The sequence below is a fragment of the Tupaia chinensis genome, unplaced genomic scaffold (assembly GCF_000334495.1).
Source record: "Tupaia chinensis unplaced genomic scaffold, TupChi_1.0 Scaffold000161_3, whole genome shotgun sequence".
Classification (NCBI taxonomy): Eukaryota; Metazoa; Chordata; class Mammalia; order Scandentia; family Tupaiidae; genus Tupaia; species Tupaia belangeri.
This window is the reverse complement of record NW_006159634.1, coordinates 573,385-584,639: the sequence shown is the minus strand read 5'-3', so window position 1 is coordinate 584,639 and position 11,255 is coordinate 573,385. Positions and strand designations below refer to the sequence as shown.

Below are 11,255 nucleotides of genomic sequence, written 5' to 3'. Positions count from 1 at the left end.
ATGCCGGCGGGGGTGGACTGCACGGGTGTGGAGTCAGCGCCGTCCTGTCTGCCGCTGTCCGCCTTGGCAGGCGCCAGACCCTCGGCTCTGAAGCCGCCTTGAGCTTCATCATGGATGAAATCAGTCAGACGATGTTTTTCCAATCCGACCACATCCCTTCTGTCTCTCTCGCTTGTCACTTCCCTTCTGTTTGCACATGAGGAATGCCCTTCCTCTGAAGAATTCAAATGCCCACCCTGGTGTCTTCCCGTTTCCCAGCCCCTTCTCTGACTGTCAGCCAGACACTGGGCGTCGCCGACCTTTGCACCCTGACCCTGGTGTCTGCCCTCTTCGGGGTCCCACCTAGCCCCAGTGCTTTCTCACCGTCACCAGCCCGCCTCTCTCCCCTCCTAAATGCCGCTGCCGCGAGTGTCCGTCCTCCACTGTTCTCTCCATCTTTTCCTCCTCCAGCCCTGATGTCACCCATCACTCGGGCAAGTTCTCAGATTTCCCAGTCTCTGCTTATTCAGTCACCTCGTCTTGCACCAAGTCGACAACTGGAGGACATCACCAGCTCCGCCCTCGTCCCCGGAGTGCCCCGGGCAGTCCAGCTCTCTCTCAGCCTCAGCTCTCATCCAGCCCCTCCCTCCTCTCTGACTGCCCTGGGCCATCTGGCTGGGCACTCCACAGGGTCCCGTGATTGGACCGCCACCCCTCTCCAAAGTCCCCAAGGGTTCTCCCCTTCCACGAACACCTGGCACCCTGGCGGGCGGGAGGCCTGTGCTCTGCTGCAGACCCTCTGGTGCTTCCCAGCTGGCCCGCCCCGTCCCTCCCGGACCCTCACCGGGCTGCTCCTGCTCTGGCCGTGGCTGCGGCCTGACCCTGCCCTCCCCTGTCCGTCGTGCTGCTTCGGAAGGGCCATCTTGGTCTGTGGCAGTGGTCCCCAACGTTTTTGGCACCAGGGACCAGTTTCATGGAAGACAGTTCTTCCACTGACAGGGGTGGCAGTGGGGAGTGGTTTGGGATGATTCGAGCCTGTTATATTTATTATGCATTTTATTTTTATTACGTTGTAGCATATAATGAAATAATTATACAGCTCACATCATGCAGAATCAGTGGGAGCCCTGAGGTGGTTTTCCTGCAAGTGTGAGGGCCCCTCTGGGGTCTCCTGAGACCCTAAGGCTGCCCTGCTCTGACAGAAGGCGGAGCTCAGGCGCTGATGCTGGCTGGGAGCATGGGGAGCAGCTGTAAACGCAGTTGAAGCTTCTCACTCGCAGCTCGTCTGCTGCCGGGGACTGGCACCGGTCCATGGCCCAAGGATCGGGAGACCCCTGGTCTGTGGAGCTCCAGGAAAGCCGTGTGATTTCTTCACATTTCAGGCGGGTACCAGGAGGCTGCCGGGAGCTCGGGCCAGCTGACTTCCGGAGCCACAGCAGTACCTCCCACTGCAGGGCCTGCTCTGCACACCACACCACTTGGTTTCAGACTTCTGTTAGCAAGGAGCAATTTTTATAAAACAAAACCTGACTTGGAACAGTAGATTTTATTTTATTTATTTATTTATTTTGAACAGCTGAAGACAGGGTTCCCATAGTTTATGCAGCCAGGAACCCTGGAGCACCCCAGCCCTGCCACACCCCTAACCTGGGTCTGCCCTCCCACCTTTGCTCTGCCTCCCCTTCCCCTCCCCTGCCTGGCTCTGCAGGTCCCTCCAGGCCTTTCTCTTCTCTGGGGTTTTCCTTGAAAGTCTCTGCAGTGGTGCAGGGACCGGGAAGCCCAGTCAGCCCATCTGTCAGTAAAATCCCACCCCCTGCCTGACGTTTGACTCCTCCCCCGCCTCGTTACCTCGTCAGCATTTGCCACTCTGATTCACTGCCCTGTCCTTACCCACACTGCCCGCTGTCCTCTCCCAGGAAGTCCTGTTCATGCAGGACTCTGGGTGCGCATAGCACACGCCGCAGCCCCCGGCTGCCTGACACGCAGCAGGCACTCTGGGAGAGCTCAGTGAATGGAGAGCCCCTCCCCTGAGCGCTGGGCATCCCTAAGCCGTCTAAAGACTGCTGTAACTGGTGGTGGGGCCAGCAGGTGCCTTGGTGGCTAAGGTGCTGGAATGCCACATGGCCAAATGTGGTTCAAGTCCTGGGCCCGGTGGCTTACTTTCTCAAGAGGTTCAAGGCCTGGACCTGGTGGCTTGCTTTCTCACTTTCCTTCTCTCTCTCTCTCTCTCTCTGTCTCTGGTGAGCACATGTGCCCTATGGCAAACTTATAAAAACTACTAATAACAGTTTTTTTAAAGTTAGTGTTATAAAAGAAATGAAAAAGGGAAAGGATCGTTCTAGATTAAGTGACCATAGAGATAAAACAAATAATATTTGTACCTGGATTGGACCTTACAAAACAGAAGCACCCAACCCTCTTTCTCCTCGCCACGACCAAAGCAAAAGCCATAAGAAACAGTTTTAGATGGTCTGAGGATGAGTAAGGACTTATTTCTAGGTGGTGAAGGGTAGGTTGGGTGCTTTGAGGAGGACCACTTAAGTAGCTTAGAAGGAGTTTGCTATTAGACCTGGCTTCTGGAGTCTTCCATTGGAAAGTGAGGTACTGAAGTCTACATGTCAAAGTTTGGGACACCTCTAGGTGGTGAGACAAGGCCTGTCCTATCTCCTCGGGACAGCGGCTCAGGAGTACTGTTCTGAGGCCCTGGAGCTGGGAGGTAGGGTGCAGTAGGCAGTCCCTGTGAACACCGACATGGGCTTAGAAGCGTCAGAAGTCAGGGTTTCTACACGGTAAGTGATGACGAAGCACCCAGTGAGGTTCCAGAACAGCTCTGACTTCCCCACTTCCCAGCCACTTCCCCTTGGGTCATTCGGCTTAAGCTGCTGTCCCTAACTCCAGGGAACGATGGATGTTTTGATGTACACAGAAGGGAGAACATTTCAGGTTCCTGCCGTGCGCACAACCCTTCTGGAATCTAGAGGCCTGCCGTGCCTGGCGCTGGACACGCATGGTGCCATGCCGCCTCTCAGCAGGATTTGCAGGTGCTTCGTTTTTATTCGCCACCTTTTCCAAACAGCTCACTTTCTCAGAGCTTTGAAATTGTTTCTGCTCTATTTCGTTTTAGAAACATCTGAAAACCAACTGACAGAGACGGGTTTTATGCCAGCTCTGGGCTTTTCTCCACCCACATCACACATTTATTGAGAATAGCAATGTCTATAATTTCCACAGAACATGAAAAGATCATTTAAGAAAATTGATAGGCAGGGTGCTCCACACCTATGATTGTATTTGCAATGTATTTCTGGTTAGTTTTTTTTTTTTTTTTGTAAAGGCTCATTTTATTTCCATTGTACTGTGTTAGCAAGAGATCTGTCCACTTTTTGTCCTTTGGTAAATAAATCTCAAACCAGAAATGTTAAATCAGAAATACTGAAATGGTCCTACCTTTTTATGTTTTTTAAGAATCATTTACTTAATTCCATTTGTTATTATTATTATTATTTTAATTTGGCCAGAAAGAGACAGGGGGAGGGGAGAGAGAGAGAAAAGAAGGCAAGAAAGCAAGCCACCAGGTCTGGGACTTGAACCACAGTCAGCATATGAGAATCCAGCACCTTTATCTACCATGCCACCTGCCAGGCCCAGAACAGTCCTACTTTTTATGTGGGTGAAAGGCATTTGGGAATCCTGGTGCATATTTGCTCTGTGAGTTTCCAGGATTCTGGGTGCCTTCAGGCTGGGGAAGCTGTATCTCCACACTCTGCCTTGCAGGGCACCTCCCGGTTCAAGTTATTCTGGCTTAAGCACATGTCCTCAGGCCTCGAGGTGGTGTAGCATCAGGCGCACTTCTGTTGCCGTGAGCTGTGGCTGGGATAGCAACCACTTGGAGTGGAGTCGGCTGCCGCCCACACAGGCAGAGCTCACGCTGTGCCCTCCCCTAACACGGGATCCCTGCCTTCTAGGGACTTGGTTCAGCTTAGCAGTTTCAGAAATGTCTCTTGTCAGTAAACCCAGCACCAGCAGATTAATAGAGCCAAATTTCATAATCCTCAAACAAAAATGGCTTACCAGGGCCAAGTTTATCAACAGTGCCTGCCAAACTTGACCTCTCAGCTACTAAGGTTCTACCCAGCTGCAGGGTCCTTGCATGGTCCTCGGGGCATTTCTCCAGGCCTTTCCATCACGGGCGGAAGGGCATGTTCATTCACCCAGCTGTGCTAGCTGCAGCTGTAGTCTTCCTCCAAAGCCATGTCAGAGGGAAACACAAGGTCTAAATTGCAAGAAAGCATTCGCAGTCTTCAATACTGTAACTGTTTTGGGCACCAGGCTACCTGGAAACTGCCTCGCAAGGATCCCAGCACACCTGTGGCCCATTTTGTGCACAGTCTCCAGTCCTCTCCTCCTTCCACCTAACTTAGGCAGATGGCAACTGAAGCAAGGCTATGCAGCTGTGTGGCCATATGACCTGGAGGGCTGGTCCTGCACCTCAAGTGCCACGCTTGCTGGCATACGGGGGTCACAGTCCCCAAACGTCCTCGAGCTCTCTGCTCTCCCACAGCCAGAGCCATTTCTGTCCTGACATCGGACCACTCCGGCCGGCGTAGGCACATGGTCCCAGCCTCTGCACCTCTCCTCTGGTGCAGGAGGTGGTGGAGACACAGGTGTAGGGGCAGCTACCTAGGGGACCTGGCCACCTCACACCATCTACCCTGACAGCGAGGTGCACTGCGGCGAGTCCAAGCCTTGACAGATTGGGGAGCTAGCAGGCTCGGGTGGAGCTACTTCAAGGCCCTGGCCCTGACCTTCTCCCCGACTTGGTTGCTGCAGTTCCATCACCTCCTGGCTACCAGAGATTGGGAGGCTTTCTTGTTGCTTTACTGGCTGAACCTTCCAGATTGCCGCTGATGCTTGAAAAAGAGATTCAGTCTGGATCTTGGAGCCACTGTTCAGGAGCGTCCTGGATGGCAGGCAGACTCAGCAGCCCCTGCCTGAGAGAAGCAAAGAACCGAAAATATTTCCTGGTCAGCCGCTGAGGTTTTAGGGAGGCTTTCCTGGCAGCACAGCCACGCTGACCCCACGAAGCCTAGCGACCCGACGTGGAGCAGGTTCACGGGCACAGCCCCGGCACCCACACGGGGGAGGTGGGGGAGGCAGGAGACAGGTCTGTGCTGTGTGCGGCTCTGCCTGTCTGGGTTTTTATCAGCCGACTAGTCCTACTTCCTCGCGAGCCCTGGGAGTCTTAGCTTCTCACTTGAAAACTATCAATAGTAAGTCAGTAAATGTCACCTGCACTGAGGCATGGTGCAGTCGGGTGACCCGTTCAGCCCCCATAGAGCTTCTCATTCTGCTGATCAGAAGGCCTCTGCTGGAGTCAGTCTCACTTCGCAGAAACATGCTGGATTAGCTTGGATACATTGTTCAGTGTGGGAATAAATGAGTGAGTGAGTGACTGTTTAATGCCCTCCCTTCCTGTCTCCCTTTCCTGCACCCACTACGTCATCCATCCACCGCCCTCCTGTTCATTTATTCATCCACACAGGAAAAAACCTCTACCCTCATGAAACTTACCTTTTTGTCTGTAAGGAACCCAGAGAAATTAAAAAAAAAAAAATCCTTGGGCCAGTGAGTGGTGTGGTGGTTAAGGTGCTGGACTCCCGCTTGGTCAACTGCAGTTCGAGTCCCAGGCCCAGCAGCTTGAAAATCACACCTGACATGTGTGCATGTGTAGGCAGAATCCCAAGAGCAGAATGAGAGGAGAAGGGATTGCAGTGTAGCCATCCCCCCACGGGCAGTGAGTTCTCAGTTTCCCCTTGCACAATCCTCTGGTGAGTGCACATACCCTATGGCAAAATCCAAAATATCAAAACAAAACAATCTCATATTTCTCATTTCTCAGGTCTCCATTTCATTTCATATTGTATTTCCAGCAGCAGATAAAAAACAGTAGGTTCTATTTTCTTGGTTGCAATCATGTTTTTTTTCATGACTCCCTGGTGCTACACCCCCGTCTTGATTTTACTTAGGAGACCCAACTCTCGTTCATACATGTATGTGTACATGCGTGTGTGTATGTCTGAGGGCGTGTGCGTATATGTGTATCTGAATATACACATGTAGGGTTGTTTATCGGAAGCTGTGGTCTTTTCATACAATGCATCACCCTCACTATTAGTTTCGTTCCCAGAGGGTAATCTTGTTTCCAAGTTTGGGACCATTTGCCTTTCCATCTAGATGACATAGAAAGGGCTATGAAAATTTGCTCTTTCTTTTGACAAATTCTTCCTGAGCAGCGGTTGTGTGCTGTGCTGTTCTCAGTGCTGGGGACTGTAGCACAGCAAGCAGTGAAGTCGGCCCCATGGGGTGTGCGTTGCAGTGACGCGGGGGATTAATGTACCTTCCGCCATCACTACAGAAGCGTCAGGGGACTGGACTGGGAGAAGAGAGTATTTTGACCAAATTATTGTAATTCTAGTTAAAACTGGAACTGAGAAAGTTGCCTAAAATCAACATTATAATTTAAACATCAATATATAATTCTGTCATCTGTCACAGCAGTGAAATCATTGCTTAACAAGTTGACAGAGGCCCCCAGTTTCCCTTCGTGAACTTTCCCCGGCTCCCGTGCTCAGTCTTACAGAGGCGTTGGCTCCCTCTCCGGCGTCGTCGTCCTCTCACCAAGGTTCACACTCAGTCGTTTCACTTCTGCAGAGCCCTCGGGTCTCAGCCACCGTTCATTTCGATCCATACCTTGAAAACCATTTCATGCACAAAAAAACCTATCACAGATGATTCGCAAATGGATTCAAGAGTTTTCGCTTTTATGTTGAAACTCGGGCTTTCTTTTCACTGTATCAAATTGTGAATTCCTCACTTGATGGCAGGAGGTAGATTCGTTTTTTCATTTTACTTCTGAGTTAAATAGATGCTTCTGAATATTTTGTTCTGTATTTTAAGCTGCCTTATGAACATCACCTGGCTGACATTTCAAGTGGTATTTTATGTGACGTCTTCATGTATTTCGATGTACGTTCTACCAGTGTATCTCCCTCAGCTGTCCGCTTCATCCAGCTGCTTTTCATTGTCATTGCGGTCTTTCGAGATTTAATAACACTCTTCGTTTATAAGGCCCTTTATTTCCGTTGTGAAGAAGAGAGGAAGATCTGTCAAGCCCCAGGCTGGGCTGTATTAACAGAGCTCTACTTGAAAGGGCACTGCCGCATCTGCTTCTGTTTATAGGTGGGTGGCAGTCCCTAGTCATCACTAACTAGGTTACAGCATTTTGATTTCTTCCAGTTGCCAGAGGGCACGTGTGCTCACCAGAGAGAGAAAGGGAGAGGGACACTGCACACCCCCCATGGGCCATGGTCACGCTGCAGTCTCCTCTTCTTTTGGGATTTTGGGCACGCAGGCACTAGCGGCCTGGTGTGTTTTTAAGCCACCAGTCCACGATTCGAACTGTATGGTCAGCTGTGTGCTATCTAACTCCCTTAACCACCATAGCCTTTTGCTCTAGGGCATGTGTGCTTGTGGGAAATACAGAGAAATAAAGTGAGAAATCACCCCCCAGGGAGGAGGCCATGCCACAGTCCCTTCTCCTCCATTCTCCTCTTGGGATCTTGGGCACACATGCCCCGTGTATCTTTCAAGTCACTGGGTCTAGGATTTGAACCATGGTTGGCCCATGTGGGAGTCCAGTGCCTTAACCATTACGCCACCTGCTGGCCCCACAGCCTCAAAACATTTTTTAAAATTTACAATTAGTAAGAATCATTGTTTATATTTTCCAAATATGGAAGGAACACAAAATAGCACTGGAATATAAGCTTATATTTTACATATTGTTCTTAAAATAGGTCGTATAGGGACCAGCAGTTGGCGTAATGGCTGTGTCGCTGGACTCCCATGTAGTCAACTGCGGTTTGAGTTCTGGACCCAGTGGCTTAAACTCACGCCAGGAGTGTATGTATGCGTTTAGAGATCCTGAGAGGAGAATGGAGGAGAAGGGATTGCAGTGTGGCCATCCCTCCTGGGGGGGTTATTTCTCACTTTCTGTCTCTCTGTCTCTGTCTTTCTGGTGAGCGCACGCGCCCTATAGCAAAAACCTCTCAAAAAAAAAAAAGGTAGTATAGGTTAGATGTTTTATTATTTATATTTAAAATAACATTTATGCTATTATATGGATTCATATTGATCAAAACCAAATCAATGTCATTTAGGTAGAGTGACCACCTATCCAAGCAAAGGTTAGCAGCTTAATTTTAACCTCTATTTCTCTCTGAGGCATGGACTCACCAGAGAGAGAAAACAGCCTCCAATGGCATGTGGTCATGTCACAGTCCTTTTTCCTCCATTCCCTGTTCCCATTAGGATTTTGAACAGTCACACACACACACACACACACACACACACACACACACACACACACCCCTTCCTATACCTGGTGTGTTTTTCAAGACAATGGGGCCAGGATTTGAACCAGTGTTGGCCATATGGGATCTAGTTCCCTAAACAGCTGAGCTATGGGATCAGCCCTGAGACTCTGCCTTTTTTTTTTTGATGTGTGTGTGTGTTTCTTTTATTGCCAGAGAATATGTGTGCTCACCAAAAAGGGAGAGAGCGGGAGAGGGAGAAAGCTCCCCCTAACAGGGCATGACATAACACAACCCTGTTGGAATTTTGGGGATGCAACACACACGCTCCCAGCATATTTTTCAAGCCACTGTGGCTGGAATTCAAACTGCAGTTGGCCATGTGGGATCTGACTCCTTTAACCATTAGGATACAGAGCTGGCACAGGGCTCTATTTTTCCCCCCACACTTAAATATACATTATTGAAAAATCCAAACTATAAAATTCATTACTTGTCATTATTGCATCAACATAAAAAGGGCATTTGATTAATTAATTAATTTTTAATTACTTTAGTTAACCATATTTATTTAATTATCCATTTACTTTAATTTGACCAGAGAGGGACAGAGAGAGAGAGAGAGAGAGAAGGAAAGCGAGAAAGCAAGCTACCAGGTCCCAGACTCGAACCACAATTGGCCATGTGAAAGTCCAGCACCCTTAACCACCATGTCACCTCTGGCCCCAAAAAAGGGCATTTTAAACAGTTCAACATTTATAAACTGAAAATAGAAAAGAGTGCCTTTACAATGTTGAACTCAGAGTGCATGATTTATGAACACATAACTACCCGTGTAGACACTGACAGTGTTAGCTACTGAAGAGTGGGAACGTTGGAAAGCTGTGGACAGACGCCGTTTCCTGCCCGCTGTCTTGTCACGGGTAATGCCCGTGCTGCTGCGGTCAGTGTCATAGTCATCCCAGCCTCCTTTCCAAGCCTCTAGCTGCTGATGAAAATGCCATAAATCTTCTGCCTTAGCTCTGTTGCTTTTTCAATAATTCACTTCTGGTAGTAAACTGTGGAAGGCCTTCTGCTTCAATCCCATCAGCCATTCCCATCACCTTGTCTAACAGTTTTTTATGGAAGCTGCAGCCCAGGAAGAGGTGGTTGGCCTAGACGTGGAGAGGGACAGCAGCTGGTCCAGGAGGCTGCCATGGTCCGGTGGGTCGCATAGTCAAGCAGGCATTGCAGGGTGAATGCCACGCAGGCCCTTTGCTGCTTCTCGCTCTCTCAGCAGGAGTGGAACTGCTCTGTGAAGTCGGCTGCCTGCTGTACCCAATACCACCTCCTCCAGTGCGGTGGCCGCCTTGCCACCCACCATGGTGCCCACTGCCACCGAGGGCCAGACCACCCGCCACCTTGCTGATGCTCATGGCACCACTGCCCAGTGGCTAGAGCAGCTCCAGCCCAGGGCTTTTTTTTTTTTGAGAGAGATTTTTGCTATAGGGTGCGTGTGCTCACTGGAGAGACAGAGAGAAAGACAGAGACAGAAAACAAGAAGTCACTCCTCAGGGGAGATGGCAACACTGCAATCCCTTCTCCTCTATTTTCCTCTTGGGATTTTGGTCACACATGCACACACGTCTGGCATGAATTTTAAGCTGCTAGGTCCAGGACTTGAACTGTAGTTGACTATGTGGGAGTCTAGCAACATAACCACTACACTACCTGCTGGTTTTATTTTATTTTTATTTATTTATTTATTTTTTTGGAGAGGTTTTTGCTATAGGGCGCATGTGCTCTCCAGACAAGACAGAGAAAGACAGAGAGATAAAAAGCGAGAAATCACCCCCTAGGGTGGATGACCACGCCACAATCCCTTCTCCTCCATTCTCCTCTTGGGATCTTAGGCACGCACGCACATGCACTCAGCGTGATTTTTAAGCCACTCGGTCCAGGATGCGAACCGCAGTCAACTACATGGGAGTCCCGTGACATATCCAGTGACATAGCCATTATGCTAACTGCTGGTCCCTATTTTATTATTTTTTTTGAAGGGAGATTTTTGCTATAGGGCATGTCTGCTCTCCAGAGAGACAGAGACAGAAAGCAAGAAATCACCCTCCAGGGGAGCTGGCCATGTGGCAATCCCTTCTTCTTCATTCTCCTCTTGAGATTTTGGGCACGCATGCACACGTGCCCAGCGTGAGTTTTAAGCCACCAGATCTGGTTCTCAAACACAGTCAACTACATGGGAGTCCAGTGACATAACCACTATGCCACCTTCTGGTCCCCAGGGTTCCATTTTAATCAGCAACAGAGACTATCTGCATTCCAGGTACACATCAGAAATCGCAATGGCACTTTCTTTGAAATTCTTACTAAAATATGTAGGGTGCAGTCCCCTAAGAAAATGCAATTTGTTCCTTGTTTTCCACACACCCACACACACACCTTGTCTCAAGCCAGTTCTCCTGAGAGCTGTGCACTGAACTGTGTTGGTTTGGTCTCACACAAGACTTCCGAAACCCACATCTTATTTGACTTTATGCTGACTGCAGTTAAGTGAGCGAATTACACATGCCTCAGGTCAAAACTCATCATGGTATTATGGTAAGGAGGTTGTCAAGGACATTATCCATGACATTCACACCCTCAAAAACTCATGAGGTACTGAGAGGCAGCAGCAAAGTTAGGGCTTTCCTAAATTAATGTACTAAAGTTTAAGTTCACTTTAGGGTGCATGGGCTCTCCAGAGACACAGATAGGTAAAGGAAAGTGAAAAACCACCCACCAGAGGGAATGGCCATGCTGCAGTCTCTTCTCTATTTCTCTCTTGAGGTATTTGGCAGTCACTCACGCATGCCCAGCGTGGTTCTCAAGCCGACAGATTTGGGACTCGTGAACTGTGTAGTCAGCCAT

General features: G+C 49.4%; 1 pseudogene; it reads right to left on the bottom strand.

Annotated features, from left to right (window-relative positions):
• Positions 1–9,367: 9,367 nt before the first annotated feature.
• On the bottom strand, positions 9,368–9,714 carry LOC102485692 (CDKN2AIP N-terminal-like protein pseudogene; annotated as a pseudogene).
• Between the last annotated feature and the right edge of the window lie 1,541 nt (positions 9,715–11,255).